A 12,003-nucleotide genomic window follows, 5' to 3' on the forward strand; every position below is an offset into this window, starting at 1 on the left:
ATCTCTGAAGTATAAAAGTTCCTGTAAAAGTATATTGGTTGGTTATTGCCAGAATACTATGTACAAACAGCCACAAAGTTTCCACGGTGTAAAAAACTTTGTTCCACATTTATGCACCCATGGGGTGGCTGGACTTCAGCCAACACGGTATGCTCAGGTCTGCTCCCTGGGTCTCTAATTCTTCTGGGACCAATGACAACCCACATACATTTTTCTGCTGCAGAAAGAGCATACATTCTGTGTGCTGCAGAAACACAGGAGAAAAAGTCTCTGCTCACATCATAACCACAAGAGTTTCAAAACAAGTCCCTGCCAAGCCCAGTGTCAAGGGACAGGAAGTCCATGCCACTCACCATGATGTCATGGTGGCTGATGACATCAGCATTTCCCTACTGCAGGAAAATGAAGCATCCAGACTAGTAATTCCACTGGAACTGTGACGCTGAACACTACCTTACATGCTTATTAGTGGTATTCCTTACTTTGGAGTATTATTTTGGAGTGCCTTGGACCAAGGGGCAGGTTTAGATATAATGATCAGCAAAGGTGGGTCATGCAGGAGGAAGTTTTCAAAGCCAGGAGAACTGCAAGGGGCCGGTGTGAGCAGGACAGGGAAATTCAGGAACAGGGATGGGGTGGGGGGAAAGTTCAAGGTGACATGCTCCAATATTTGGGGAGAGCAGATACGGATCCAGAGCAGCAATAGGGTGATCCCTTCTTAGGCTCCTGCAGTAAACCCTCAACTTTAAGGTTGTGAATAATTTTTTTGTGAACAAGGGCTTCAAAGAAGAGCGAAGGTGAGGTAAACTGGAAAGCTTGGAGATGTGAGTGAGAGGGAGATGCTGAAATGGGTATTACCGGTGGTGGGCTTCGTTAGTTCAGCCTCTTAACCGCCGTAACTAAGCCCACTTCCCCAACAAGCTCTTCCTGCCCTTCATGGTCACAGGTGGCACCACAGTTCCACATACCATTTACCCAGAACAAAACTCGCCCAAACCACACACCCGTCCCCCGTACCAAATCTCGGGATACGGTCAACACTGAGCCAGGCTGCCTCCTCCCTGACACAAAGACCGGCCCTCAGGAGGCTCCGCGAACTTTGCTCAGAGCACCCCACGAATGTTACTACAGTTTTGGTTTCGGAGACAAGAAGAGGCCAGAGTACCCGTGAGAAGATGAGGGAAACAGAAGACACGCTAGGTGAACCCAAAATTTTCACTAACCAACAAGGAGGGCTGCGGGGGAGGCGCGGGGCCCTCTGAAGAAACTGTTTTCCCTGCAGTCTCAGCCTAAGTTACCTGTGCGGGTCTCCATGCCTGAGGTTGCCTGCTCTCAGGAAAGTGAGCCTCTCTATATACAATGGCTACCTACTATCACCATGGGAACACCATGGGCGGGGCTGCGAAGCCGTCATTGTGACTCTCACAGATCGGAGCCTCGGATTGGTCGGTAGGGTGCGGGGCGGGGCCGGCTGAGAGCCTGGAAGCACCAGGTGGGTAGTGGATTTAAGGCTCAGGTAGAAACCTCATTTCTGGGGCCTGGCAAAGTCATAGAGGTAGATGTTTGACCCTTCTCGTCACTTTAAGGGACCTCCAGAGGAATAAAAATATCCTGCTGGCCGCTCCTGATCCCCCACACCCCCGCAGAGAAACTTTTTTCTGTAGGACACGTGAAACTGAGAAGCAGAGAGCCAAAAACAACCACAGATATTGTTAATCTTTCTCTCAGCCTTCCCCAAAAAGATTAAAAGCTGTTTGCCAGCGTCATTACAGTGCAATGGGTAAAGATAATCATACTTTTCAGAAATTACTGCATATTGGTTCTGAAGTAATTTCTGAAGATCACCATTTCTGAATGAAGTTTTAGCTTCGGTCCATCTTACAGTGGATCCCTGAGGTCACCGTATGGTTATTTGCCCAGTTGCAGAATTGGAATAGACATACTTGGCAACTGACAATTCGCACATTGGTTCCTTGATCTATGGACCGAGGGCTGTTATCGTAGGAAAGGCCAGGTGGAAGCCACTAGAACAGCCTCTACCAGAACAGTTAACAAAACAAAAAATGAAACACTGTTCCTGGAGGGATTGCAGAGATTAGTGCCACCATCAAGGATCTGAAGGATACTGGAGTGGCGGTGATTCCCACCCACAAATCCATTCAACTCACTCTTTTGGCATATGTGAAAGACAGGTAGATCTTGGAGAATGACAGTGAACTGGGTTGTTTAGGGATTTAACAAGGAACACAATTGCAATATTGGTGACAGTGAGGTTTGGGGAAGAAGTATGTGGATCTGCTTCTCTGAATAGGCAAAACAAAAACCGAACCATTTGTGTCTTGTGTGAATGCTCACCCAAGTGTGATTTCAGCAGAGGAGAATTTTAATAATCAAGAGGATAGGATGATCCCTTCTGTGGTTACCATTCAGCCTCTTTCCTCAGCCACCCTGTCATCACCCAATGGGCTCATGAGCAAAGTGGCCACAGTGCCAAGTTGATTCTGCTGGACAGCTTACATCATGGAAGAAAAATCACCTTTGATCTTACTGGAATAGACACTTAGTCTGAGTATGGACTCTCCTTTCAAAGAGGGTTCTTGCTGTGCCACCATGGCAGTTCAAAGATGGCCATGAATTTTTTGGATCTTCTCCCATACTGAAGTGGGGTCTATGTCCCCTCCCCTTAAGTCTGTCAGGCTCTTCAACTGGTTTGACCAATAGAATATAGAGGAAGTGATGCTAGGCCAATTTGGGGCTCAGGATTTTAGAAGCTTCCACTTTATGTCTCTCAGAACACTCAGCCTTGGGGTTCTCAGCTGCCAGGTAAGAATTTCTGCTACCTTTCTGAAGATACCATATTGAGAGCCCATGAAACTGCGTAGAGAGAGAACTTGCTGAGCCCAGCTTCTGGTCATAACAAAAGCATCAGACACATAAATGAAGCCATCATGGGCCCCAGATCACCCCAGTAACTAGCTGAAAACTGAGTAACCCCAGTGCACACACTCATGAAGCAAGAAAAGTGGCCACCTTGGGAATTCCCTGGTGATCCAGTGGTTAGGACTCAGCATTTTCACTGCCCAAAAGTGAAAGTCACTCAGTGGTCTTCAACTCTTTGTGACCCCATGGACTATACAGTCCATGAAATTCTCCAGGCCAGAATACTGGAGTGGGTAGCCTTTCCCTTCTCCAGGGGATCTTCCCAACCCAGGGATCGAACCCAGGTCTCCCACATTGCAGGCGGATTCTTTACCAGCTGAGCCACAAGGGAAGCCCAAGTACTTGGTATTATTACCAGGTTAGAGGTAGGGGGATCCTGAAAGGGAGGGAAGGCACTTCTGCAGGTGCAGAGGGTTCATGGAAATCTGAGTACAATTATCTGCTCAGATGTCCCCGTGCTAAGTCTCAGGGAACTTCTGTCTCAACGAGGGAAGGGAAACTTGCTAAGGCTGAGAGTTCCTCGTTTGCTCCAGGTCTAATTAAGCCGTGGGTCCAGTTCTCAGCGTTTTCAGTGCTCTAGCAGCAGGAAAAAGTGTCTCTTTAAACACAGCATGGAAAGCTTCTGACTCTGACATTTTACTACCTGTTGGTGATGAGTCATACTTAGCTTCTCATTGTCTTTTCCTAGTCAGTGGTCTCAACAGCAGCCATCCCATTCCAGACCTTATAATTAGTCCTCTCAGAAGCCAGAAATAACGTCTCAGAAGCCTGAGACACTGTGTCTCCAGTGCATTTTTTTTCTCCCATCCCAATTTACCACCAGCGAAAGAATTAACAATGTCACCTATTCTCAGCATGCCATGGGCATCAACACATCCCCACCATCAGTGATGGGGGGATCGGGGTGGGAGGTTTTCACTAGGCAACAACTCAGCAATGAAACTCCAGAATCCCATTTAGGGTCCCACCTATCTTGACCCACCCTGGAACCGACTGCCTTAGGTCAAGATCCCTGGGGAAGGCTGAACTGGCCATGTGCATGCAGGAAGTTTATTGGTGAGTGTTCTTGGGAACAATATCCATGAGACATGGTTGAAAGTAGGATGGGCAGAGGAGGAGTGACCCAGGACACCAGAGACCTCATTCAAGCCCACAGAGAAGCTCTGGAGCCTGGCTGGCTGGTCAGGGATGTCCTGCCTTGAGGCAAGGGAGCTTTTTTGCCAATGCATTGCCTTGCTGTGTCACTGGAGGTGGACTGCCCCCAGGGAGGGATTGTGGCCTTGGGCCAAAGGCAGTTCCTGGAGCAGGACTCAGCTGAGAGTCAACAACAGCCACTACTTGAATGGTAGCTAGCAATGAGCAGCAACTTGAAGCAAGACCTTAGTTCCCTGACCAAAGATCAAACCCTGGTTGCAGGACTTCCCCGGCGGTGTGGTGGTTAGGAATCTACCTGCCAATGCAGGGGACACAGTTTTGATTGCTAATCTGGGAAGATCCCACGTGCCCCAGAGTAACTAAGTACATGTACCACAACTCCTGAGCCTGTATTCTAGAGCTTGGGAGCCAGAGCTACTGAAGCCTGCATGCTAGAGCCCGTACTCTATAACAAGAGAAGCCACCTCAATGAGAAAGCCACTCACCACAACTAGAGAGTAGCCCCTGCTCACTGCAACAAGAAAAAGGCCACACATAGCAATGAAGATCCAGCATAGCCAGAAATAAATAGTTGGAAAAAAAAAAAAAAAACCCTAGTTGTGGTGGTGAGAGTGTCAAATTCTAACCACTAGACCATAGAGCCAGTTGCTAGAGTTTGGGTCCTGGTTCTTGTCTCCCTCGAAAAGAAAAAATTCTGACAAGGAGACAGAAGATAGAGAGGAAAGCATGCCACAGTGTGCAAGTTAAGTGTTTAGTAGAAAAGCAGAGTATGTGCAGACGCACTGGTGAGTCAGCATGAGAGTTGAGACATTGGGAAGTTTAAATCCTTTCAAGCGGGGGCAATTTTCCAAATCTTTGCTTTCCCTCTGGCCAGTTGTCTTGCTTTGACCCCATGGCTGATTTGCCTCAGGACCCTTCCCTATGTGTGCACACACGTTTCAGCCAAGATGGATTTTAGTGCAAAGGCTTGGGGGAGGAGGAGGTTGACATGACTCATGGTCTGTCGCCCTCTGCCTTTTGACACACCCCTGCAGGAGACTTTTCCAAACATGTGTAGTATATCTCTTGCCCCAATGGTGGGGAATATGTAACCTCTTGAGCTTTTAGTCAGACAGAGTTTAGCCCCTCTCTGTCAGACATGGGTTCAATCCCTGGGTCAGGAAGATCCCTAGTGTAGGAAATGGCAACCCACTCTAGGATTCTCACCTGGAGAATACCATGGACAGAGGAGCCTGACAGGGTACAGTCCATGCGGTCCCAGAGTAACTGGGTAACTGAGCATGTATGCACGTCCCTGCCTTAACTGTTAACTTAAAGAATCCACAGGAAACGAAGACCAGCTATTTACCCTGTTCTTGCTAATTCTATCTCTAAGTGCAGGCAGAAGGCTGGTCATAAATATCTACCCTGGAGCCCACTTGCCTCTTATCCCTGGAAATGTAACCAGGAGGCTAGTTGTAAATACCCAGCCTGGAGCCCATCTATCTCCTGCCTCAATCCTGCCCTGCAGTCCTCCACAGTCCATCATACCACATGCTTCTGAATGTCCCTTCCAGCACATTCCACCCTGGACTGCACAATACTGTGGGCACACCTCCAATTCCAAATGCCATGAGGGCCAGGCTGACTGCCAGCACTGGAGATGTGGACAAGAGAAGGGGACAGGCAGTCGGCCTGAGCATATTGTGAGTTTGAAGAGGCATCTGACAGCCTGGAGCAAACGCTGGGTGTTGGGGAGAAGCTGGAGAGGGGGTGGAATAGGCAGGGAGTGATCAAGCAGGCAGGGAAATGCTGCAGCTGGAGCTGAGGAGCTGGGCATGATTGGGGAGGAAGGAGGAAGCCCCGGGAGGTTTCCAGCAGGGACCAGGTGTAGTTAGAGCAATGCTTGAGAAAACTCCATCTGATGTGGAGGGGAGAGCGGCCAAGCAAGTCTGGGAAAGGATAAGGTGTGGGAGGAGGGTAAGTCCCCAGGGCAACGAGGGGACAGAGGAGAGAGACAACTAGTGGCAGCCAGCCTAGAAACTGGATGGAGGGTGAGGCAGCAGTACAGTTTTGCACCCAGATCAGCCAGAAAGACCAGAAGAGCAAGAGTAGGAGGCAGATCAGAGGTGGGTAGAAGCACGAATTTCCTGGGGCTGTGCAAGGTGCCCAAAGGACTGCTTTCACAACCTCCAGGAGCCTCAGAATGAGGAAGCAGGAATGCACAAGGGAGAAAGGAATGTGAGAGGAGCAGCACCTGGGGAGGCCAAAGCAGGGCTGGGGGAGGGCACCCACCGGGCTTTGGAGGCCCAGACCCAGGGGGCAGGGTGGAGCCTAGGCTACGTCTACACAGCTCCTAGATGCTAAATGAGGGCTGGAGAGAGGGCTGCGTACCTGGATTGAGTCTGAAGCAGAGCAGAGAAGCGGTGCCCTTGAATCAAGGGGTCAGTTTTTGATGCAGGATCTACCGCGGTCAGCTTGAGGCAGGAGACAGACAGGCTTCAGGTTAGGCATTTACAACTGGCCTCCTGTTTGCATTTCCTGAGATAGGAGATAGGTGGATTCCAGGTAAGGCGTTTACATTCAACCTTCTGTTTGCTCTCTGAAATGGAAGTAACAGTAGAAACAGGGTAAATAGCCAAGCTTTGTCTCTTGTAAACACCTTAAGATAACAGTCATGGCACGAATGAAGAAGAACAAAACCCTGTTTGAGTAACGGATTAAGGGATCTCCACTCCCTACCTTCTTGAGACAGGGGCTGCTGCTGCTGCTGCTAAATCGCGTCAGTCGTGTCTGACTCTGTGCGACCCCATAGACAGCAGCCCACTAGGCTCCGCCGTCCCTGGGATTCTCCAGGCAATAACACTGGAGTGGGTTGCCATTTGGGGAGACACTACAAATGCAAAGAAAGGGTCCTTGAAGGTCAAGAGTCAGGGGACAATGTCAGGCCATAATGAGTCTTACTTTTCCCAGATGCCTTCACATCAAGATCCATCTTGGCTGAGGGGGTATATGCACAACTAAGGGGAGGGTCCTGAGATTAATTAGTCAGGGGGAGCAAAATGAAATGATTGGCCTGAAGGAAGACAAAGACCTGAAAAACTTCTCTCTTATAAAGAATTTAAACTTCCCAAAGGTGCAACCCTCTCTCTGAGTTTTCCCGTGCATTGTCGCATATGTAATTTTCTTTTCCATTAAACTTACTTTTCTCTTTACCTTCTGCCTCCTTGCCTGAATTCTTTCTTGACAAGGCAGGCAAGAACTAGGGAGTCTAGGCCCTAGTCACTGGTCCTGTGGTCTAGTGGTTGTAAAAACCTTTTAGTTCCCAGGCTGGGAACTACGATCTTGATCCCTGCTACTGCTCACTGCTGCTTGACACAAGCTGCCACTTACTGCTGTGTGTATCTGAAATCAAGCTGTATGAAAAAAATAAAAATAAATAAATAAATAAATAAAAAGCTGTGTGGTCCTGGCCATGGCCCAGGGCTCTCAATGCCTTCACTGATCAGTGTATTAATGTTAATCACTTCAGTCATACCCAACTCTTTGCAACCCCATGGACTGTAGCCCACCAGACTCCTCTGTCTATGGAATTCTCCAGGCAAGAATATTGGAGTGGGTTGCCATGCCCTCCTCCAGGGGATCTTCCTTACCCAGGGATCGAACCCATGTATCCTGCAGCTCCTGCACTGCAGGCAGATTCTTTACTGTCTGAGCAAATTTACAAAAATAGCTTCTGCTAGGGACTTCCCTGGTGGTTCAATAGCTAAGACTCTGCATTCTAAATGCAGGGAACCCAGGTTCAATCCCTAGTCAAAGAATCTAAATAGTTACTGGAAGGACTGATGCTGAAGCTGAAACTCCAATACTTTGGGCACCTGATAGGAAGAGCAGACTCATTGTAAAAGCCCCTAATGCTGGGAAAGATTGAGGGCAGGAGGAGAAGGGGACAACAGAGGATGAGATGATTGGATGGCATCACCAACTCAATGGACATGAGTTTGAGCAAACTGGGTGACAGTGAAAGACAGGGAATCCTGGTGTACTGCCGTTCATGGGGTTGCAAAGAATCAGACACAACTTAGCAACTGAACAACAAGGAACTAAATCCCACATGCTGCAATAAGAGTTTGCATGCCTCAACTAAGACCCAAGATAGATAAATACTTAAAAAAAAAAAATCCTGCTGTATTTTCTCAGGGAAGGAGCCACCAGAAATTCTGGGACTAAGCCAAAGTCAGGCCATTGGAGGCCCAGCAGTAAGGCTGTCAGGCAGGAGACAAAGTCCTCCAGTAAAACACTCATGTATCAAGTACCAGCTGCCAGGCACCTACACCTCGGCTCATCCTAAGTGGGTTGATGTGCCCTCATCTCCCTCTCTCAGGAAAGGAATCTCCTCCCAGGGGAAGTAACAGGCCCAAAACAATGCAGCTTAGAAGTGCTTGGGTCAGGACCTGAACCTGAGTTGGCACCCTAACCCATGACCCTAGATGCCAAGCCACTCTGCCTATTGTGAGGCTTCAGGAAGTCAAGAATGAAGAAGTCCAGGACTTCCCTGGTGGTCCAGTGGTTAGGACTCCAACCTTCTACTGCAGGGGCCCTAAGTTTGATCCCTGGTCAGGGAACTAACCCTGCAAACTGTGTTGCGCAGACAAAAAAGAGAGAGAGAGAGAGAGATGGAAGGGCCAGGAACAGCCTTGACAAAGTGGCTCCCAGGAACACTGGGGCTGGGGGAGGACAGAAAGGGAGTGGTGTGGTGGGAACAGACATGCCTAGGATATTTTTCAGAAAGGGAAGAAGAATCCCAGTGGCAGGTTGAGGGCCTGGCAGTGTCTAATAGACTCTGTTACAGGAGCTGGGAGAGAGGCCACGCTGAAGAGGCCAGTGCAGGCTGGAGGGGAAGAGAGAGCAATGAGCTCCGCAAAGAGCTGTGTGTGGGACTTCCCCGATGGCTCACCGCATAAGAATCTGTCTGCCAATGCAGTGAACATGGATTTGATCCCTGGTCCAAGAAGAGAAATTTGGAATCATGATCTTTCACTGAGGAAGGAAAAAGACCCCCAGGCACTGGATGTTTTAGAGAAGAATTCCAAAGGCTGATCCCTGGGCATTTCAACTTTAAAAGGTCAGGATGGTGAGCAGCAACCAGCAAAGGAGTCCAAGAAGGACCAGCCAGTGGGGTAAGAGAACAATGAGACAGTGGTGCTGGAGGCCAAGGAAAAAACTATGAATACTTCAAAAAGAAAGAAATTATCATCCATGAAATATCTGCTAGGTCAAGAAAGACCAGTGGGGTCATGCTTTCCTACTGATGGGAATGTTTCAGTGGAGGAGGACAGAGGAAGTGCAGGAGTGGAGGAACATGTCCCTGAGCAAGGAGAGGCAATGAGGGGTCACTTGGAGGAGCAGAAGAGTTCTCCCTGAAGGGCAGCCCAGAGATTCTCTCCTGATTGCTTCTGTCAAGTTAGTCAAAATGAAACCAAGTTTTCACGGAGAGTCAGGGCAAGGAGGATGTCTTGGGACAGTGAATTGGCCAGAAGCAGAAATGGCAACCCACTCCAGTATTCTTGCCTGAAAAATTCCATGGACAGGGGAGCCTGGAGGGCTTGGCAGGCTACAGTCCATGGGGTCCGGAAGAGTTGGACACAACTGAACAACTAACACACATGCAGTAGGAGCATGAAAGGCAGTGCCAAGGTCAGTTCCAAGCTCAGAGTCATGTTTAAATCATCAGGGTGGTTGTGGAGGTCCCTCTCCCTGGGCTATTAATCCATGGACAGGTGTAGAATACTAGGGGGCAGAACATAATGAACATAATGAACATAATGATCCAGAGAAGCAAGGAGGGCAAGGTGGATGCAGGCAGTGACATCAATAAGGACCAGGGTGTACTGATCTGAGCTCTAAACTCTGCTCTGGGACCCAGGACCCTCAAGGTCCCCTCCCCATATCCCTCCATTTCCATCTAGGCTCTTAGCCCCACCCTGTCCTCCCAGTGCCTGCTGCCCTGGGCACCAGACCTCATCTCACCTCCCGTTCCATCTCCCTGGGTTATACTTGAGAGATGAAAAGGGTAGCCAGATGAAAGCTGAGGTTTACCATCACCATGGAGGCCATGGTGGACTGCTGTGGGTGGGTGGGGCTTAGGGGCTGAGGCCCCTGGGAGAGAGGTGGGCTCTGGGGCTCCACGGACCACTACCCTCAAGGACCTCTCCCCCGCCCCTGCGCTGCAAGTTTTACAACCCCAAGGAACTGGATTCTGCCAATAACTCAACTGGACTTAGAAATATTCCTGCTCAGAGCCTCCAGATAAGAACCCAGCTGGCCCACACCTTGATTTGGCCCCTGGGGCCCTGCCAGAGAACCCTGCCTGGCCACACCTGGACTCCTGACCCCCATAACTGTGAGGTGAAAACAGGCATGCAGGATCTTTAGTTGCAGCATGTGGGATCTAATTCCATAAGCAGGGATCTAACCCAGGCCCCCTGCATTGGGAGTGCGGAGTCTTAGCCACTGGACCACCAGGGAAGTCCCGAGATGGTTATTGACCTGTTTCCCATGAACTCTCACTTCTGTTGGTCTACCTCACCTTGAATTCCTGTTCACACTAGAACAGGCTGAATGTGGACTGGGGAGGTGAAGGGCAGGGCCAAAGTTTCTTCCAGAGTCTTTTGGTCCTTGACTATTTTCAGCTGGAAATAATCCACATACCAGAGAGACATTTTGGAATGGTGAATTTTGTTCCCCTACAGCCCCCAGATGATGTATGACCTTTGTAACCTGTCCTGGGACACCGTTCCTCCTCCCACCATGAGAGAAAACCTTCCCAAAGAAAAGGATAGGGCAATGAAAAGTGAGAAGTACAGGTAAGCTTTGGAAGGGAGGGTGTTAGTCGAGTGCATGTGGTGTCCTTGGAGCTACCCTGAGCCATGTGGATGATACGCTGGCCTGCTGAGCCGCTGCCACCAAAGGCCACATCATCTAAGAGTCTATCCTGCGTGAGAAGGGCAGAGAGGACAGGGACCTTTGGTAAGAACTGTGGAACACAATGGGGACATGCATACATAAGTGCTAAATAAAGACATGTGATATATGATGATAATTTAGGCTGATTGGTTTGAAGGCCCCAAAGACTCAGGTTCACAGTGATCAACAACAACAGCCTGGATGGAATAGGTCCTCATGAAGAGCACTGGAAATGTACACAGATGTCAGCAATATGAAGCATGCAGTATATCAAACATTTCATAAAACAGAGAAAGAATCTGCCATCTATATAAGAAATGTAATAACATCTATCTCCCTAAAGACAGAGATGAAGACTACTTTAATAAAAATTACATGGTTAGACAAATATAGTGGTTACATAAATATTTTTAAAAATGAAGAAAAAGTGTAGAATAGTGCTTGAATTAATTCTAAGTGGAGAAATGGTATACATATGCATAGTACGTGCATGCTCAATCACTCAATTGTGTTCGACTCTTTGCAACCCCATGGACTGTAGCCCTCCAGGCTCCTCTGTCCATGGGATTTCCCAGGCAAGTATACTGAAGTGGGTTGCTATTTCCTCCTCCAGGGGATCTTCACAACTCAGGGACTGAACCCACATCCCTTATGTCTCCTGCATTGACAGGTGGATTCTTTACCACTGTGCCACCAGGGAAGCCCATGCATAGTAAACATACAGATTTATCTGTGTAGATTGGTAAAGATAACTATTTGCATATCCAGTAGTTCAGTTCAGTTCAGCTCAGTTCAGTCGCTCAGTCGTGTCTGACTCTTTGCAACCTCATGAATTACAGCACTCCAGGCCTCCCTGTCCATCACCAACTCCCGAAGTTTACTCAAACTCATGTCCATCGAGCCTGAGATGCCATCCAGCCATCTCATCCTCTGTCGTCCCCTTCTCCTCCTGCCCCCAATCCC

Source organism: Odocoileus virginianus, chromosome 7 (assembly GCF_023699985.2).
Source record: "Odocoileus virginianus isolate 20LAN1187 ecotype Illinois chromosome 7, Ovbor_1.2, whole genome shotgun sequence".
Classification (NCBI taxonomy): Eukaryota; Metazoa; Chordata; class Mammalia; order Artiodactyla; family Cervidae; genus Odocoileus; species Odocoileus virginianus.